Source organism: Natator depressus, chromosome 18, assembly GCF_965152275.1.
Source record: "Natator depressus isolate rNatDep1 chromosome 18, rNatDep2.hap1, whole genome shotgun sequence".
Classification (NCBI taxonomy): Eukaryota; Metazoa; Chordata; order Testudines; family Cheloniidae; genus Natator; species Natator depressus.
The window spans coordinates 20,580,972-20,602,446 of record NC_134251.1 but is presented as its reverse complement, the minus strand read 5'-3'; the positions used below and the strand labels follow the sequence as shown (position 1 = coordinate 20,602,446).

Here is a 21,475-nt window from a genome sequence, read left to right as displayed (position 1 = left end):
TAACCACCACAGCCCTGGACCATGCTCCGAAGTCTCTGCTGAAGTTAGACACGCAGAGTGCGGGCTCTTGCCAACAGGCCTCTCTCTTGGACCAGAAAAACTGGTGGCTGACCACCTGCCCATGCTACCGAGCACTCATCATTAAAATGCATCTGTTCAGTACTATACTCATGGGGGCTTAATTAAGTATGTGGTTGTATGTAGCCATGAGGCAACTAGCTAGTGTTATGTATGCACAGAAAGGGGGAGCCTGGTGGGGTCTTTGTTTGAAACTTTAAACACCTCCAGATTATTTTGGGGCATTGTGACATTATTCAGAGCTCCAGCTTGCCTAGTCATTATTTTCTTGCCAGTTTAGAAAAAGATGGCTCTACCTGAATGGCAAAGAAACTAGGAAGTGAAGCGTTAAGCCTTGCCTGGGGCTTGACAGCTGCACCTGAGTTTAGAGGAATCCAAATTTATGTCTCAGGTTGTTAAGCACTTCCCTTACTTTTGAATCCCATTCTCTTGACTCCAAACTAGAAAGAAAAGGGTACATGATGAATTAGCAATAGCTCCCTCTGCTTTAATAGAGTGATAGCACTTTCCATTTTCGCAGGAGGATTTTCACCATTTAATTTCAGATGACAGATGAAAATGGAAAAGAAGCAGCTTGCTGACAGGAACGGAAAAAGGTGTCCAGATATTGCCAGCTGTGGAAGCCTCTATTAGATAACAGCAGTGAAAATATACGGCAATGTGGCTAAGTAGCGCGACATGCATTCTCATCATGGGCACATAATTCTTCCATTGTTTGCAAATGACACACAGGCGGTGAGTGATGGGATGCAGCTCATCCTCCAGTGGCAAATGAGGTTTCTTACAAATGAACTGGAGAGATTCACAGGCAGGTGGCTATACAATGATCAGTGTTTAACAAGGAAATTGAAAGGTCCCGTCAGGCATTTTTTACACTAATGATAGGTCATATCCATAAAAGGAGCTTGGTTCTTCAAGGTATACTTTTGATATATCTAATCAAGGAGGCCATTTAGAGGAGAAAACGCATGAGATCCTTCATGAATACAAATATTCTATCAACTTCTTTCTGGTCGGCATTCATTATTTAAAATATAATAATAATAGTAACGATTTCATCAGGTAGGTGTTGCTCTCTGATGGTCAAATTTATTCCAGTGCAGGAGCCCAGCCTCATACCATGCAGCCCTCAGGTCACAGACAGACTTCTAGGCCCCAGTTCACTGCCTCTGCCTCAAGGATTGTTGCAAGGGCTGTGGAAGGAAAAGAATTCTCCTCCCTAGCTACGGTTGAGGATCTAAGTCAGTGACCCCTTGTGTGGGTCTCCAAACCCTGTCCTGTTTCCTCACCTCCCTACACCCACACCAGCTCCACTGGGTCAAGCCTCATGTGCTGTGGAACCTGAGGCCAGATTTGGCCATATGAACTAGAACTGGTCAATTGTTCTATAGGAAAATAGCAACTGCCACAACTGGTGAGACCAGAAGTTCATGTAGTCCCATATCCTACCTCTGACAGGCCAGTGACACTTACTCTTGAGGCAGGTGCAAGAAACCCCTGAATGAACATTTATAGAATAAGCATCTCATAAAGGAAGTGTGATCCTAATGCCTTCAGATAGTGGTTGGCTGGAGCACTCCAGAAGATACCTTCCTTTCTTTCTTTCTTTCTTTCTTTCTTTCTTTCTTTCTTTCTTTCTTTCTTTTTCTTACCTTTTGTAACCAGTGATGTTCTCATTATTTAATTATTGACTGCAAACACCTTTTTTGTATCTTGTCTTAAACTGATCCTGATGTCTGTATATTCATCTGTGAAAGCATTTGATGTAAAATTTGGCCCACACAGTTTTCAGGCTGTGTGTGGTTTGTTATCCATTCTCTAAGGCTATTCACCATATGTAATTCATGGCATGCAGTCGGTGACCTAATTCACATGATCCTGTGAATTCTGCACAACTCTTTGCATTCCATTTTAGAGCAATTATTTTTAGTTACTGTTAGTGTCGCTAATTAACATCATCAACTTCTCCCTCCAGTAAAAGGACCTATTAGCACCCGTTGACGTAAACGAGTGCAGAATCAGATCCCCAAAAGAAAAGACTGGGGGAAAATGGGGCACTAAATTGCTCCAGGGAGAAATACAGTCTTTCACCTCCAGGTTACTTGATGCAGATGCAACTCAGTGGGGGCGAGGAGCTTAAGTTGTAGGGCAAAGGATTCTACAACACCCAAGAAGCTCCTTTGAGGGAGTGCTGGAGTGGGTAGAAATGAGAGAAATAGAAATTAGACAAAAATAAAATAGATTCTTTACTCCTTTGGTTTCTTTTTATGTAAAACAGCAAATTTCAAAAAAGCTTCTAATATTTCCACTTCAAATGGGCATCACGTTAGGACTGAAAAGCACCTTCACAATACACTTTTGATGGCACTCTTGAATGTCCTGGCTCCTTTGGAGTCTGAAGCTGAAACAAGGCTAAGGTTTGGTACCATACATATTGTATGTGTTCAGTGGAGACAAGAATTTAAAGCTAGTTTTAACACCATCTGACATCCACATTTCAAACCCTTTTAGTGACGCCGCTAATGAGTTTGTGTTCACAGATGAGATGTTCTGGCTGGCTGGAAACAATACCTTCCATTGATTGTTTCATCCCCTACATATGATTTGCACCAGGAAACGACTCTGAATTTTCATTTTAAATCAAACTCATACAATAGACTCAGCACATGGAAATATGATTACAGGTTTAAAGGTTATAGCAACTTCACGTTTTTCTCCAAGTTCTCATTTCTACATTAATTTTCACTTCCAAGTTGGCTCTCTTTGGCTTTCTTTAGCTTCCCAATAAGATTCATAGCAAAAAACAGGAGGAGGTGGCGTTTGAAATTAACTTTGCTCAGCCTCATGCATTTTCAATGGTTGGTTTCCCCTTTCAGAGTAGAGGAAGCCAGGAAAATGGTGAATATTGATTAGAGGTTTTCTTATTTCATATCTTGCAAAAGCACACAGAGGAAGAGATCCCAGCACCCCTCCTGGCACATCCAAACCTGTTGAGCTCAGCTCCGACTCTAGCTCCACTATGAAATAGCTGTGATCTGGAGAATCATTGTGAAGATTGATATGTAGACTAGCACATCAAGCCATTGCTCTTTGCTTCAGAATTCCAGGATTCAGTACAGCCAGCACGTTTACCATTTTTTTTATTTGCTGTTCTGGATATAGGAGTTCTCCACCATTAAAGTCTAAATTAAATTATGCTTAGAAAAAGCAGACACTTCCCTTTAAGTCATAGCGTCTAATGATTATGAATTAGTTACATCATTTGCTGATTTTCTCTTGTGCACTAACCACTAAGGGACAAATTCCACTCAAATCTGTAAAGGTGCAACTCCCACTGATGGCATCTGTAGAGCTGAGAGAAGAATATGTTCCTAAAATAGATTTGTTTTCACCCTAAGGATACCTGCTCGCAATGTAGGTTCTATACAGGTTCTATGCTGTTCAAATAAATGACAAGCAGGCAGAGGAGTGGGAGAATGATGTAATGCATCTTTAATATTTATTTTTGCCAGTTCAAATGTTCATGGCCTCCAGATGTTGAGTTCAGAAAAGAAGAGTCATAAATTCTCCAGGACTTGTCTGAGTGAACTGAGGTGCATAAGTGAGCTTTGCTGCAGGCCTTGGTGGGTCTGGGCCAATGTTTACTGAATTATATTCTGTTCTGAGGCAGCTGTTAAAGATTCCAAAGGACAAACAGTTTCATATTTGGGGACAGGAGAAGGAGAAGGAGAAAGGGTGTGCTGTTGTACAAAGCCCATGCAATTCCCTGTGAAATCAAGACAAATAGAGGGGTCTGATCACCGCACAGACTCTCTCTCTATTTTAGCTCAGGAGCAAGCATCACCCTCCTAGCAACTGTTGAATGAACTGACCAATTAACTAAGCAATTAGGCCAATCACAAACGAGATAGTAACTTCTCCTACCCAATGCACACGCTTCAGTGTGCATTTCATTACAGTGAAAAGTGCACAGAGGCCCAGTATTGTTACAAATGTGGAGAAAGTGCCCATCACCGTAGCATCTGGGGACACTCCAATAAAACCAAAATCCATTTACCAAGTATAAGGAGAAAATATATCATGTTCCATCACAGCACTGCAATGCTAAAAGACTGACATACTTACGGTTAATGCACGGGGCTGGCACTCGGGAGATCAGGCTTCAGTTCCCAGCTCTGCCACACACTCTTTATCTGACCTTGGGAAAAGCCTTTAATCTCTCTGGGACTCTGTTTCCCAGTCTCTAGAATGCAGGTAATAACCCTGCTCTATCTGACTCACAATGTTCACTAATGCGGGTGAGGTGTTCAGCTGCTGAGGTGATGGACCCTTAGAATTACCTCGCTAGAGAGACCAGGCCTGTCAGCAGAGTACTGAGCATTCCAGATCTGGCCTTTACCAAGAAGCCTGGACAAAGTGCTCTGACAACATTTCCTGAACCTGCCCAGGCTCACGCTCAGATGCGTTTCTCGCTGAAGTGAAGGTGAGGACCTCCTGCCGAGAGTGCCCTGCTCCCTCAAACTTCATTTTGGGGGATAGTTATCTTGAGCATTGCAGACAAATGCAGTTGGCCTGGCAGGTCAGAGAGGCAGAGACACAGTCTTGGAAGAAATCCCCTGTCATAAGCCATCACTTTACAGCATCCCTAAGGTTTTCCGTACAATTTTGTTTGACCTTTAGTTTGAGATACACTTCTATTAGGCAACCAATTTTTGTCAGCCCTTTGGAGAAACTTCCTTAAGACACGTTTGAGTCTCTAGCATTTAGCTTGAGAGAGGCCTCAAGTTAGCCAGTCAAGCTGAGAAATATCAGGTTATTTAAAAGCAAAGGCAAAGATATACCATGTATAACAGGGGAACTCCATGCGGGGTACTGATTCATGGTCTGCAATTATCCCAGATCCCTTCTCCTAGATATGTGTTAGATGCACAGTTTTAAAGTAAAGTTTATAATATCAAAACAACTAGCTTCAGTCTCCTTCCTGTGATTTATATCTATGACCTTTCCACCTACCTTTTTATTGCACTTTCTGTGCTCATGTGCTTACTTGGAGTGATTCATGCTGAGGAAGATTGATGGACAGTGTGATAGCCCACTGATTCTAAACAGAGACACAGATGCTTGTACTGGTTTCACCGCCACCTCACAATTTACAATGGGTTTTCTAAGCACCATCAGCCTGAAGAACAGTAATGTGCGTCAGGTTTCAGAGTAACAGCCGTGTTAGTCTGCATTCGCAAAAAGAAAAGGAGTACTTGTGGCACCTTAGAGACTAACCAATTTATTTGAGCATAAGCTTTTGTGAGCTACAGCTTATGCTCAGATAAATTGGTTAGTCTCTAAGGTGCCACAAGTACTCCTTTTCTTTTTAGTAATGTGTGTGTGTGTTTGTTTGTTAGAAGAAAGGTATTGAGGATGCTGTGAAGATACCTTACATTGCATTAGATACAGTCTAGAGTCATATTTTTTCCATTTGGACTACTACATGGATAGGTCAAAATATGGAGTATTGTACGTGCCATATTTTATAAAATAGATAATGATCTTTTTGGTGGTAGTTTTAAAAAGACTCCTCTATTGATAGACATCAGACACTAGCAGGGTCAGGGGAAAGGGGGACAATGCTTCCTTTCTAAGCAAATATGCCACTGCTGTGTCTAAGCTGGCTCCTTATTTTATCTCCTGCTGTCCCTTTGTAATGCAAACAATAAGGAGATGAATTTTTAATACACCCTGACAAGCCATAATGCTTCAGAACTACTTAGAAACTTCAGAGCATGTAAAAGCCATGTCTGAAAGGAAAGAGTGAAGACTTCGGTTGAGGCTTTCAAAGCAGTCTTTCTGATTTGGACACATGACCCATTAGAATTACTGGAATTAATGGAAGACATGTCTCTAAATCCCCTAGATTACTTAAAAAATCTCAACCTCTGAGACAATTCCTGTCCAACATATACTGTACGCAAGCTGTGTAGAGACCAATGTATATGTGCATGACATATAGACACATATGCATAATATGACCTACAAACATAGGCCTAGATAAAAACTTTTCTACCAAAGTTACTTTAAACATTTCACCTGTGCCTTGTTTCTTATCAGCAGTGACTGTATATCCTTCACCAGCTCATTTTTCTTGGTCCTCACTTTACCCTTCAGTTTGCTAGGGACTGAACCCAAGAACATCATGAGTTCCTGGGATCGAATGAACTGTGCACTCAGTACTCAGGAGTGAGTTCCCCATAGCCCTGTGTCAAAGTTCCTTCCCCACTCTGAACTCTAGGGTACAGATGTGGGGACCTGCATGAAAAACCCCCTAAGCTTATTTTTACCAGCTTAGGTTAAAACTTCCCCAAGGTACAAACTATTTTACCTTTTGCCCCTGGACTTTATTGCTGCCACCACCAAGCGTCTAACAAATATAACAGGGAAAGAGCCCGCTTGGAAATGTCTTTCCCTGCAAAATCCTCCCAAACCCTACACCCCCTTTCCTGGGGAAGGTTTGATAAAAATCCTCACCAATTTGCGTAGGTGAACACAGACCCAAACTCTTGGATCTTAAGAACAATGAAAAAGCAATCAGGTTCTTAAAAGAAGAATTTTAATTGAAGAAAAAGTAAAAGAATCACCTCTGTAAAATCAGGATGGTAAATACCTTACAGGGTAATCAGATTCAAAACATAGAGAATCCCTCTAGGAAAAACCTTAAGTTACAAAAAGACACAAAAACAGTAAATTGGAATAAGTATGAACACAGTGGGGGTCTAACTAGCTAGGGGGAACACCTTGAACCTTACCCAGCAGGGAGCTAATAATTATAGGGAGTCTGCCCTGCTTGGGAGGCATGGAATGGTATCACAATATCAGAGCAAACATGATGACAGAAAACCTCCTGACGCAGAGCCTTTGTAAATGCTGTGGTGTTTCTCTAACCTCTTATTGACTTTGGCTTCCAGAATCAATTTTCTTTATTAGCTGATGAATCTCTTCAAAAGACTTTCTGTACTGAATCTAGATAAATTATTTAAGCAGTAAATTGTTTCTACTCCAACTGTGTTACAATGTGGTGATTTAATAGGATATAGCGCTAGGTTGAGGTTTAGGAACAAGGTCACCCTGAACGGAACATCTGAACATTAATAGGAACTAATAAATGATACCTAAGGCCAAGAACTGGTGTACATCAGAGGCAATTAATAGGAAATAGGTTTGCAGCAGAATACTCGGATCTGGCAGCACGTCTAAGAGGAAGAAGTCGTAGGAGACCATGGCATTAATTATTTATGCAAGTGAGTAGCTGTGTTTGAAAGAAGAGTGTAACATTTGAACTGGACAAGATGTGATATTGTGGTAAATGATTGTACCCTGTCTATTTCATACCTGGTGAAAGCTGAGCTGCCATCCATGTCTGTGGAATGTATCTAATGTATCTATGTGACCTTGTGGTCTTACCCTGAGACTCCCAGAGAAACAGAATCTAAAGTGTTCCAGTGAAGGGAACATTAGAGCATGGTCAGCAATTCAAGCAACAGTAACAATGGTCCTCAAAGACATTAACCACTAACGGCATCACCCTGCTGTATATCCACATACTCAGGAGAACAGCACAGCTTCAAAACAAAGGGGTAGCTACTGGACACAGACACACGCGGGATCTCTCATCAGCAGTGATAGTGATATCCATCTATGGGCCTGATTCTCATTTCATTTATGCCCCGTGACTCCACTGATTTCAGTAGAATTACTTTTGGTTTACACTGGTTCCACTTGTCATGGGCTGAGAAGCTTCAGGGCGAAAATTCTAATGTGAGAGAATTCTGCTTCTGAGAGTAATGTTGGCCTAACAGGTCATAGCATCTGAATCCACGTTGATAGCTCACAATGGGAAATAATTGCACTAAATGGCAGCTGAAGTGCATGGAGACACAGAAAGGACTGCTAGCTACAGAAACACCGTTATTCCAAGAACATTATTACACACTTCTGTGCTAAAATCCTAAAAACAAAGGGCCACGTTCTTTCTCAATAGTCCATTTCAGAGATCAAAAGGCTAACAGATGTTTTCAGCAAAACAAAATACCAAGCAGAATTTGATTTTTCCTAACTTGGCATTTGATTCTTTGTAAACTCAAGTTAAACCTCCGATTTAAAGAGCTGTTTTGACCCTATGGAAGGAATGCAACAATCCCTCTACATGAGGGTAGAAGTCAGTTGAATAAGGGATCTTGATTGATGTCTTGCTTGAGCTCATCCTTTCCCAAACATGCTGGTCTGTATACATGTGAGACAGGAGCTGACAAAGGGCCTACTGAATGCTCCTGCTCTTGGAAGGCCAGTATTTTAACACGGGTCAAATTGGTTGTAGTAAATGTAAATTTACTGATTGTAAGTGTGCTGGATCAGAGTCTGTAGTCAGTAACAATTGCTCCACGCTGCTTTGGTAGTGCAAAGCAGGCGGAAATGCTGTGCCTACTGCTTTTCAAGATGACCGTTATTATTTCAATTTTTCCTCGTGCTCCCCGTGGCTGTTTGCTGTACCCATCTGTTTTCTTTTGTCTTCTGCCCACAAGGTAAACTCCTCTGTGGTTTTGTTCTGTGATTGTATGGTGCCAGCGCAATGGGCTCTTGGTCTTTGAGTGAGAACCCTAGGCACTGCCACAGCACAAATATATTAATAATAATAATAGCAAGGACACTCCCAAGTGCCACGTGGAGGCAAAAGGCCTGATTCTCATTTGCACTAAGGACCTTTTACGCCACTCCGGCAGTTTAAAGGGACCTTAAAGTGGATGTAACTGGACAGCTCTTTTACACTGCCAGAGACTAAGTGTAAATGAAAATCAGGCCCCAAGTGTTTTGAGCTGACTAGTTAGTAGCACGGTAAATTGTTGTATAGATGGAGCCTAATTATGTAGGGGAAATAGTGAGACCAACTCTGTGTGAATTGGTGTCAAATGGACAAAGAAATCAAATTGCAAAAAACCTATTCCCCTGTTTTTTAGCTACTTCTTTGAGTTCTAGTAACTGAAACCTCTGGATTAAAGCTGAAGGTAGCAGCAATATGCTCCACATAATACAAATGAAGAATGGCCTTTTGGGCTCTTGGGAAATCATTTTTGAGTCCTTAAACTGGGAGAAGTTTGTGCACCTCAGCTTACACAGCCCCTGGGCTCCCTAAGTATGGAGAGTCTGTGACTTTCTAATTGAGGGAAATAGCAAGTGTGCTCTACGCTCTTCCTAAATGAGTACTATGCACTTGGCTGAATTTATGATGGCACTTTTGTTTTGCATTTGGGGATTAATGTAAATATATTGACTTGTATCCGCAACAGGGCTGCTTCAGAGAACTCTGCTTGCCCTTGGCAGAGGGGATAAGCTGCAGGCAGCAGTGTCGATTCATTAATTCATTTCTCGCATACTTGTTTTCTCTATCTAGTGAATTACTGTGTTTTTCTTAGACTGAATAACTAATACCTTATTGATTAAAGCATTTAAATATTTACACTTACCTTTCCTGGGTGCCTGTGCCCTGCCTTTTCTATTAACCATTTCAAATCTCAAATGACATTTTTATTCCTTTCTCTACACAATACAATTATATACAATCATCTACCTTTTTACATGTAGCTATCATGTCACTACTTAAGGCAGTAGTGTGGTCTAGTGGTTAAGAGTGGAAAGCTGGAAGTCAGGAAATCTGTTTTTTATTCACCTCTCTCGCTCACTTTTTTTCCTCTCTTGGACAAGCCACTTAATATTTCTGTAAAAAGAAAAGGAGGACTTGTGGCACCTTAGAGACTAACAAATTTATTTGAGCATAAGCTTTCATGTACTATATGTTCCATATAGCACTAAATGCTCCATTCTATGCATCCGATGAGGTGGGCTGTAGCCCACGAAAACTTATGCTCAAATAAATTTGTTAGTCTCTAAGATGCCACAAGTCCTCCTGTTCTTTTTGCAGATACAGACTAACACAGCTGCTGCTCTGAAACCTGTCACTTAATATTTCTGTGTCTCCATTTATTAAATGGGGACTGTGGTACTTAGGTTGCTCTGCACTTATCAGGTGTGTCAATATAACATTCACTTAGGGGGTGTGATTTTTTACCAATGTAGTTATACCTGTAAAAGCCCCAGTGTAGACGCAGTTACTACCAGTGTAAAGGTGACCTAGAGTGATGTAATTATTCCCCTTCCCATATGGGAACAGCTATATCTGTATAAAGTAACTTTATGCCATTATAATTATATCCATGCTAAGATACGAGAACTATACTGGATTAGTTAAGGCAGTTCTACATGCTAGTGTAGATAAGTCCTTATCTACCTTTCCAAAGCACCTTGAGATTCTTAGATGGAAGGTGGTTTATAAGGCTATTATTATTACCACCAGAGATTATTAATTAATTATTGTGGGTATTATGACACTAGCATAAAAATGATTCTGTAATCTGGGGCTGAGCTCTCCTGAGAGTGAATTTGGACCATGTGATGGACTGAAATTAAAGGCCCGGGTGAAGTTTTAGTGCTCGTTCTGGATCTGTGTGTTACTTTCTCAAGTAAAAAAGGAAGTTTATGGGCTGGATAATAGAAACCCTGGCAGTTTCACTTCATAACTCTTTATGTAAATTGCATGTAAATGAGCTCAACCTGGTTCCAGTAATCAGCTATGAATAGAAAATTCAAAGAACACAACCAAACAAAACAGAATATAGATCTTTGGGTGGGAGAGAGGGGGGGTAAATCTAATGTTTTAAGTAACCCCTCTGCTCCTGGGAGCATTCTCACCCATTTATTTTATTGGTCATTCTCTGTAAGTCTTTTCATATTACTCAAGCATCCGATGTACGTGGAGAGGAGTAGGGGTCCAGTGTGTGAATGTGGAAGGATTATTTGGGGTACTAGTAAGAGGAAGAGGTATGTGTTATGGAGTTGAATGTGTTGGTTGTTTGGAGCAAAGGCACATGTGCTGTGGCAGAGTCTGTGTGGGTAGGTAGAAGTGAATGAAAATTTAGCCCTAAGTGCTTTGCTTTGTGTTAGTGGATCTGTGTCTTGTGGGGGTGTTCTGTGTGTGGAGCAGGGAGTTCTGTGTGTGTGGGGGGGTACGTAGTGGGTGCAGAGCGTGTGTGTTATGTAGGGTGTTTGCAGTGGGGTGTATGGTATGGGGGGGGCATGCGATGTGCACGTAGGGTGGGTGCAATGGGTGGTATGATGTGGCCTGTGGATGTGCCGTGTGTTATGTAGAGTGGGTGTGTCGGGGGGTGTGCCGGGCAAAGCACACTTTCCTTGTAACTTTGCTTGCCATTGCTAGAGCAATAAAAGGGGCAGGGACAGGGGGGCGAAGAGAGAAGGATGAAAGGTCTGGGAGCAAGAGCAGGGGAGTTCACTTCTGAGTGCCTTTCCTAACAGCTGCTGCTAAGGGCAACCAGCCCCTTCTGCTCTTCCTGCCAGAAGGAATTAACCATGGGGAGAGGAAACCCCCGAATGACACAGCACAGCAGCCACATGCCCTTGTATGTGCCTGTCCCAGGGCAGCTGGTCCCTGTGGACAGAGGAAGCCCAGCACCCCTGGATCAGAGAGGTGGGCCCAATCCAGCCGATTAAAGAGAGCTGGGCTACACCTGGCCTATAAAGGGCTGCTCGTGGGCAGATGGGGGAAGGAGACAGGCTGTGCCCTAGGGAGGGAAAGCCACCCCAGAGCAGAGCTAGCTCCTGTGCTGGGTCCCAGGAGAAAGGGACGACTCAGCCCCAGGGGGGGAGCAGAGCTGACTGAAAGTGGGAAGCTGCAGGGAGCAGACAAAGTGCAAAGGCCCCTGGGAGGGGTGGCCCTGAAGCCTGAGGCTAAGGATTGAGTTAGTGAGGCAGCACATGCTTTGCAGCTGGGGCAGAAGCCTGGCCCAATGACAGTGCCTCCTTCCTCATTGTCTTAAAGCCTCATCAGTGGAATATAACAACCTCCCCAGCCCTTCATGCAATTACCCATGGCCTGACAGAGGAGGGGGAGCCCCGCTGGGAGCATTCCTCTATGCAGGGGCTCTAGATTAATGAGACATTCTGGCTGCAGGCTGCAGGGCAGATATGGCATCTCTGGCAGGGGGTGCGATGGGCCTGCTTTACCCCTTCCCTGGGGAACCTCAGGGGTATGGAAATGCCTGGCTCCCTTTTTGCACAGAGAAGGTCCCAGCCTCTGTGTGGACAGCATGGAGGATGTGACCAAGATGAACATAAGAACATACGAGTGGCCATAAGGGGTCACACCAATGCTCCATCTAGCCCACTGTCCTGTCTCTGCCAGAGGCTGCTGCCAGGTGCTTCAGGGGGAATGAACAGAACAGGGCAATTTCCAGTGATCCATCCCCTGTCATCCAGCCCCAGCTTCTGGCAGTTGGAGGTTTAGGGACGGCTCATTTGTTACCAGCTTTTGTGCTGAACTCATTGGGGCTCTCTCCATGTAACCTCTGGAGTGCTTTTCCCCCTCTCCCATTTTCACACTTCCTAGCCAGGTGCACGAGCAGGCACCAATACGGACTCCCAGCATTGTCCCCCAGGCAGCATCACAAGCCGGCACTGCACTTTCCAGCAGGAATGCTTCGTTTGGCAGGCATCCCACTTTCCACACGCAGCACAGCGCATGCCAGACATTCGTCCAGGCTCAGATTCTGCTCATCCCTCAGGCACTGGAGCCTAATACACACAATGACCCCCTGCATGCCTGTTACATGCCCCCACCCTACTTGGAGCTTGTTATCCCTAAGTAGAAGGCTGGCCCCAGGCTCAAGTCCCTGCTTTGGTACAAGCTTCCCTTGGGCAAGTCTCTTATTTTCTCTGGACCTCAGTTCCCCATATGTACAATGGGGCTAGTGCTTCCCTGCCTCTTCAGGGTGTTGTGAGGGTAAAGATGGTGAGGTGCTCAGATGCTGTGGTAGTGGGGAGCATGTAGATGCCCGAGGCTGTCTTGTGGTCCCTTCCCCCCAAATGTGACACTTTCTATCCTACTAGTCCTTTCCTCCTGATGAAATGTTTCAGGGTAAATATTCCTAGTCCTGCTCTGAGGCCCAATGGGATCTGATACACCCTCCCTCTGTGGTGACCACCTGTGAACATTCACAGTGTGAAACATCCCTCCAAATATTAGCCATGTGAGGGGGAAGGAGGACCAGTGGACTCTCCTGAGGATAGACATACAGTTTAATCCTCACCCACTACTCTGAACTGGCTCAGCATACACCTTTGTGAGTCAGTTTTGCCTCCTCACTTTCAGATGTCATCTGCCGCCGCTGAGGACGTATAATACCTGTAGTTTAAAAATATGGAAAGATGCTGGCTCAAGAGCTCTTTTAAAGGGCTGGAATACCAACTGTAAGGACTCTAGGTGCGTGGGCTCTGTTGCTTAGCAGTATGTGTGGCTTTGTTTGTGCGTGCACGCCCAGGAGAGTTAAAAGAGGAAACAGATTGCAAAGATTCCAGAAAAAGTGATATTATGAGAATGCATAGAAACTACGTACTGTCAAGATCAGGAGGGGGAAGCTCAAGTGATGGAGACACACAATTAAGAGATGTAACAAGCAGTGAATGACAAACATATCCCATGTCAATAGGATTCCTGCATCTTTATACTTCTCCTCTCTATCCATTCCCTTCCACAGCTTCAGCACCAGCTTGCCTCCTGTACTTCACTTGATTTCATTGCAGGCACTATGTTAAAGACAGTAGTCTGAGGCTGAAGACCACCCCAGTGACTTATGTGAATTTTAGTTAGTTCTTTCCTGTACATTTCCCAAACAAGTGGGCGACCTAAGCCACAGAGAACTGGGAGTGCCTTCAGAGCCAGTATAGAAGCTGTAAGCCCCGCCAACCCCAAATACATTTTTTATTATTATTATTTCAAGCTCAGACCTGTAAGGCCTACAGAGTCTTTCAGGCCTGGACCTTGTGCAGCTCCTTGGCTCGACTAAAATGTAGTTTTCTGAGCAAAACCCACCTTTCCTTCAGATTCAGCTGTTATGTGCTGTGGATTCATAGTCACGACCAAATATAATCTGGCATGCTATACTCATTTTTCATAAGTGTTTAGCAAACAAAACATTTTTAAAAACCCAGCCAAGTGAGGCCAACAAGATTTCTCTGTAAATATGATGCACAACCCTAATTATCACTTTAGGGGAAAGCAGTGCAAGCTACCTGACTCATCAAAACCCCAGCATATCGTGGGTTTCAAATCAAACTGGTTCAGAGCTTATCCATCTGGATATCTGGCAAGTAAGATTTGCCAACAGAGGAAAGCTGCATATTTCCAGCACTAACACTTTGGATTTCGATGTTATGGGAAATAACAAAAGTCTATTTTCTATTAGACCTTTTACTAAAAGCAAGTGCATTTCGCATGACCTTCAACTGCTTATTCAATTAACCTTGAAATAGACAGTATAGCTGTTGCCAGGTTATTTTGTAGAGATCTTGATCAAGAAAGCAGTGAGGATACATGCAACTTATAAACAGAAGACATATCCTGATCTCATCAAGGGGTTTGTATGCCTTAATCCCTTATCACAAATAGCAGGGGTATAAATTCATCAGTACTGGTGATACATATAATCTTGCAAGTTTCAGCCATTTGTTAATTAACAATAGGCCTCCATGAGCAGTCAGCAGCTGGGTTCCTGCTCTCATTGCTTTAAATTCTTCCTTCCTGATTTTTTGTTTAATGTTTGCACATGCGCTGAAGGGCTCTTTCACTGCAAAGTCCCCCAGAGGGTTTCAGATGCATCTATTTTCAACTAGCAGCTTCTCAGAGCTGTTTCACTCACCACGGTTTAGAGAAAGTGGCAAGACACATGCCAAGGCAAAACATTATGAAGTGAATAAAGGACCCTACCTGCCCTGGAAGCAGCAGAGGTTAGCAATTAACTTGAATTGAAGGACTAAATTTAAAAGTATCTCTATATATCTAGTTGTATCATTCAAAACCAATTTATATGACAACAACCACTCAGACATGCCAGCAGCAGCTTTGAGTGCGTGTTCATCAGCTAGGCTGCTTGGGAGATCACAGCCAGTGATTGCCATGTCACTGTCACTTCTGAGCCCACTAGGAAACCAGAGTGACAGAGATTGAATGATCAGAAATAAATGTCAAACAATGGGGAGTCACCGTGGGGTTTTCAAAAGAGAGGGCCAGGTGTACCATAGGTTCCTGGGGGAAAAGATACTCAGCACCCAACTGTTGTTTTTTTTTAAAGAAGCTAGGTATTTAAAGCTCTTGAATTTGGAAAAGCAGCAGAGTAATGAAGTGCTCCCTCAGAGTACACGTCTCTGTGCTCATTGGAGAGACAGCGAAAGCCTTTATCACTATTGTTATTTATTATGTATGGCTTTTTATAGCACCACCCACAAGCCGGGCCTTGCTACAAAAACTAAGTTAGTTAAGGAAACTAAAACAAAACAGAGGCTCCGTGAAGAAAAAGGGTTCTGATTGGAGAGGGTGCAGAAAAGAGCCATACAATGATTTGAGGGCTGGAGAAAGTGCCTCACAGGGAAAGACTTAAAGAGCTCAATTTGTTTTTCTTATCAAAAAGAAGATAAGAGATGTGGCTATGTTGCGATATACAAGTACCATTAGGGGGTGAAAACACGGCATACAAAAGGGTTCCTTAATCCGGTAAAAAAAGGCAAAGCAAGAACCAGTGTCTGGAAGTCGTAGCCATGTTCAAATTAGAAATGAGACCCAAAATTTTAACCATAAGGGTGATTGACCATTGGAACCAATTCCCAAAGGAAGTGGTGGATTCATGACCTCATCATGTGGTCAGATCCAGACTGGTTACCTGTCTAGAAGATAGGATTTAGTCACACACAAATTACTTGGCTCAATACAGGGGTAACTGGGTGAAATTTTCTGGCCTGTGTTATACAGGAGGCTAGACTAGATGTTCTAATGGGTCCTTCTGGCCTTAGCATCTGTGACTCTATGAACCTATTTCTATCTTAAAATAAAGAGCTTGATTCCCACAACATCTGCACTGGATTCTACCAGCACAGACCGTCACACAAGGACCCTGGCAAGGGACGTCCACCCTGAGAGAAAGGGGGCCTCAGCAGCCGAAGATACCGATAAACCTTGCACTGCCCTCATCCCAAAAGTGGGCAGAAAAGTACATCCACTGGGCAGTCTCTGCCAGCAGGGGCTCCGGATGTAACTCCAAGCTGCCCCACCCTGGCAGGTCCCCCAGGGAGAGGGACAATGCGAAAGCAGGACAACCCACTCCTTCGGGACCAGCTGCTACTGCTGGAAGTCTGCTAAGGATGCTAAGGATGGAAAGTGTGCCTGCAAGGAGGCAGGTCATGGGTATAGAGGGGTCAATTCACACAGCTCTGAAATGCAGCTACCACCGGGGTACAGCTGAGTGTTCACGCAGTGCAGCTATGGCATACGTCAGCTTAGGGCAAGGAGTGAAGAAACGTGCTGGAGCCAATAAGGGTACGTCTGCACAGTGAACCGCCCAGCCCTGTCGACAGACTTGGATAGCAAGGCTTGTGCTACCAGTGCAGCTGGCGCTTTGAACCTAGCTGTGCAGACAAACCCCGAGGGTCCGCCTTTCAGAGTTGATAGGCACCTGCAGTCACTATTAATCATCAGCAGCAGGCTTAGCTCTTACCTAACACCGCGCGGCTCTCCAAGCCCTTTACAAAGGAGGTCACGATCATTATCCCCATTTTACAGAGGGCAAAACTAAAGTTAGTTATTTCGGGCCTGACTGTGTAAAGGGCTGAGCACTGACGATTCCAGCTGAGACTGCAGGGGGATTTTAGAGAGGCAGAATAAAATAACCTGCACTGGGATTTTTCCAGGGCTATGGAGCTAGCACCACAGCTCATGAGAAATGCTGGAGATGGCTATAAACCATCAGGCTTTGTGCATTGGCATCTTCATCCCACCCAGAAAGACAGCACCACGTTGCACCCCAACTGAGACACTGGGCCAACAGCAAGGATCCAGTGCTGTCACTACCACTTTCCTGAAGGTCTCTCGTCCAAGGACTGATTCAATTCAGCTTGGTATACACGTTTGGGGGTTTGTGCAATTCCTAAAGCCTGAATTCTCACCTCTGCTCTGCCTGAATTTAAGGAGGATTTTTCATCACCACCGAGACAGTATGAAAAATGTTTCACACTGAAGATGAAAGCAAAGAATGTTGCTCATCTGAGGACTTGGATAATACAAAGTGATTTTCCATTCTGACTGGAATTTGGCTGCTATTTCAGTTCTCTGGACTCACAGTAGTAGGAAGGCAAACCATTGAAAACAAATGAACTCATTAAAAGAAAGAGAGAGATACACAACAATTAACTGAAATTCTCAAGAATCAAATTATCACAAAAATAATTTGGGTTTTGCAATCTCAGTTGCATTTTTTGCTGATCCTGTGTTCAAGCCCTCCTGTATCATTTACTCACTGTACAAACCTTAATTGTAATGGTTGGATGTGATCCAAAATCCATGATGTAGAAATGATAAGTAACTGGGTGCACAAATTAGAAAAATTATATCTAAATCAAATTCAATTCATCATGTAATCACAAAGATCAACATACCAAAGGGCACTTGCACTACATTAAAAGCCTGGGAAATAACAATTGAACAAGGTTCCCTACGAGTGTGACTGGAGATGAAAAAAGTGATTGATTTATTGCAGAGTTTGGCAGAGCCCTGGGAACTCTGAAAAAATGTGAACTTTCATTTTACCTATAGGAAAGCTTTTCACAACCTAAAATTCCTTTCAACATATATGAGATGAGTCGACAAGCATTCTGCTGAGACTGCCGTCCCATCATTTTGGCAGCTGGCAGATAGAACGCTGCTCCAGCCTACTTCTACCCCCTTACCAGGAAGCTCATTGAGAAGTGCAATACTTTGGGCTGCCTGTCATCTTTCCTAATGAAGAAGCAGCCTGCTGCGTGAAGGGGACTATATCTAGATGCATATCCAGGGGTGGAAAATGATCGGCTGCTCCATCGAGATGGCACAACATTGCAATTGCATGAAAGGAAAAGTGACTCCGAAGGTGATGAGTATGAACACAAAAGTCGAATGGGGGAGAAACTTTATATACTCGTGCTGAGCTGACGCTCTTCATGTCTGTCAGCTTTGCGCTTCATTTGGTAGCTGCATTCAAGTTTCTCGCCATTATCCCCAGGGACTCACCGGCACTCACTTACTTTTTGGATTTTTTTAAAAACATTTTTACAGTATTTTTATTTTAAAAACATAAAAGGAAAGAAAGTGGACATTAGTGGTGTCCAGGCGTCCATTAAGTGAATTCTTCTTACCTTTTGCCTTGGCTTCTGTGGTACCTAACAAAACCCCTTCTCTGCCCCACTGCATTTAAAGAGTTGGTTTGAATTCCAACTCTCAGCCACAGACACTTATTCAAAACCCTGTCCCACCTTTAACTGCAACAAAAACAATGATTCAGCCAAGTGAACAGCAAATGTGAGGAGGGTTCATGTCACTGGGCACTGTCACATAGGGTGGAAATTCTGGGGTCAAGGGACACCTCCCCACTATTCCACAGGCAAACAATTGTCAAATCTGATCTTTATTTTCATTTAAATTTGTTGGTGCTTGTAAAAGTGCAAGGGGCTCATTGTGCTGTCAAGAGCCAGGAACAGTGCACCAGAGACACTGAGCTTTGGCACACTGGAAATGAGCTGTTGTCACGAAACTGAAGTGGAACTCGTGCACATGGAACTCGTGATTTCAGATGCCACCATTTTTAGAGGCCCAATTTAAGATGTCTGACAGGGAGCTGATTGTCAGAGGGCAAGTGCTCAGCACTTTCTGAAAATCAGACCCCTTCATCAGACTCCTTCATGGTGTTTCAAGCTGGGCACCGCAAAATCATTAGACGCTTTTGAAAATCTTAGCCTACGTGCATGAGGCACCCTCTGTTATTATTTCTCAAACTGCCCTGAGTGAATTCCCAGGGTCTACTGTGTCTCCACCAGTTTTGATAGGGAGGGTGTCACCCAAAAGCTAGAGACTTCCACCTGTGCTAACAGGGCTTGGGGGGTTGTCTATGTAAATCGGGGTTCTATTGCCCTTCAAAATGTGTGTCCCGTTCCCACTCACGTGCCCCGCTGACTCAGTGCATTTGACCCAATAGGATTACTACATGCAAATTAATGAAACACAAAGAATTGAGGCCTCTTCCAGTATCCCATCCAATTAGTTTGCCTATTTACATGGGATTGGCTGGGGGGACTGACAGGTAATGTCACAATGCCACCACCAGCCATGAGCTGCTCGTACTACAGTGGCTAGGGGGAGATGAGACAGCACGCGCCTTTTGGGTCAGAAATAAAGGATCTTCCTTTATGTTAATACACAGCCGGGATCAAAGTTCCATCACATTGTGAAGAATCAAATTAGAGCATTTCTAGAGACATAGCAGAAGGTAAACAAGTAATGTGCTGTAGGGCTTACTCAGTATGCAAAAGCTCTTTTATTTCCCCTTAACCACTAACCACATTCTGTTTGATCAATGCACAAGAAAGCATCTTTGCTCTGGGGCACAAAACAAGTGGCATATCGTAAAGGTGAGGCAGTATTTATCACAGTTAAAGATAAGCAAAACTGCCTTCTGTAGTTTAAGCCGTTAATAAGAGCTACATCCAGTGTTTTGCTATAGGGTACTGACCTGGCTGTTGATTTGCTGTTTTGTATGTGCTTTTTTTCTTCTCTTTCTTTCTTTCTTTTTTTTTTTTTTTTTTGGTCAATCTCCTTCCTGCCATTAGAAGTTTATTGGATTCTTGTGTTTAAAATTGCAAGCAGGTACTTTGAATGAGTGTTAGTTCTTTAAATATATGCTGTATCTTCATGTGTCATGCAGCCAAGCACATCAGAAGCTGCAAAGTAACAGGCAATTACTGCTCTTGAACAGACAAGGCACTCACTAAAAGAATGTGCTGCATCTTAAATTATCCATAAACTCTCTAATCGTGCTTCTATTAATACCTGATTTCTGGCACGTGCCTAATTATCATGTTCCTCGTCAAACTGCCACCTTCCTCTGACGAGTGAGTGCCTGTGCCGAGGAGAAGAGGGCAGGCGAAACTGTGAAACTGAAATCTGTTCAGTAAACTTGCAGCGAGGCTGCTTGAAGGCCTGCGTGGTTGTTGAGCGATACGAGCCACGCTGTGTTCCTGCGCCACAACCTGAGCTGCAGGGTGCGTCGGGGGCGACCGCACGGGAATTTTTGTCTCCACAGAACTAGAAAAGCGTTTTTGCACCAGCAGTGCTGAGCTGAGCGCACGCACAGAGTGAACCAGGCTTTCCTCGGGGCCACCTCGCAGCACTCTCTCGCCTGGCCTCCAGTGCCTCCCCCATTATCACACAGCATGTCATTTTGCATTCCCCTCTCAGGGTTTACTTCGGGGAGGGATTGTTTGGAAGCATCACAGAGAGGGTAGTGAGAATCGACACCATGCTGGCCTGTCCAATTCACCATGGCTTCCCCTTGTGCTCTTTGGCAGGAGCCAGCCTCTCTCTCTCTCCAGAAATTAATAAGGGGCTATCCCTGGCTCCCCCGAGGTGCTTTCTGCTCTCTGCATTTTACAAACATGAGCCTGATTCGGAGACTGCAACATGAGAAGGAACAAAGTCACTGACGTTTGGCTCTGTGCAGTCCGCGGTGCAGAGCTGTCAGCAGGAAGACAGTGCACGCACTGTATTTAAGACCTGGTTAGAAATGCCATGCTCCCTTCCTCTTGAACCTTTACACACTCCAGCAGAAAGAGAATGTGCAATTCATGTCTCATTAAATTTTTTTTGAAATATTATCCTTTTGCCTTCTCTGCATTTTCTCCCTCTTAAACAAAACTAGAGCTTCCTTTGGAGAATACAAGCAATTTGTTACCATAACAACACCTTTTCTCTCCCACTCTGCAAAGTTTAAATACCAGCTTCCCTTTGACTGTATTTTTCCCCCTCTGGAGACTAACTGCCACCATCTCACTTGCAGAAGTACAGTCGCTGTGGTGATAGGCAAAGAATTCCCCTCCAAATGCTGCTGGTGCAGGTGCCTGCCAGTGTTAATTCAAAGTGACAAATCTCAGGCTGGATCCATCTGTACATGCAATTATTTTCCATGTTTTCTCAGTTTCACAAACTGGCTCTTAGCTCTCCTTAGCTGCCCAGCCACTTCGATAATTTGCGCATCAGGGAACAGAGCCGTCGAATGGTGTTCTGCCAATGTGTTACTTGGCCACTATCACCACCAGTCTCCATTGTATGGTTTACATGCTGAATGCTTTCTTCTGCTATTTGACCAGTTTTAGTGACAAGGGTATTAATTAGTCTGCACTTTTCCATTTAGCTCATTCACATTACTGTGAG

At 43.7% G+C, this 21,475-nt stretch overlaps 1 long non-coding RNA gene across 1 annotated transcript in view; it reads right to left on the bottom strand.

Annotated features, from left to right (window-relative positions):
- Nucleotides 1-20,143, bottom strand: part of LOC142000873 (uncharacterized) — a 33,602-nt gene extending 13,459 nt beyond the window's left edge. The window contains exon 1 of the long non-coding RNA XR_012642342.1: nt 19,779-20,143. This is a non-coding gene — a long non-coding RNA (uncharacterized LOC142000873). The remainder of the gene's footprint in view (nt 1-19,778) is intronic.
- Nucleotides 20,144-21,475: the final 1,332 nt, after the last annotated feature.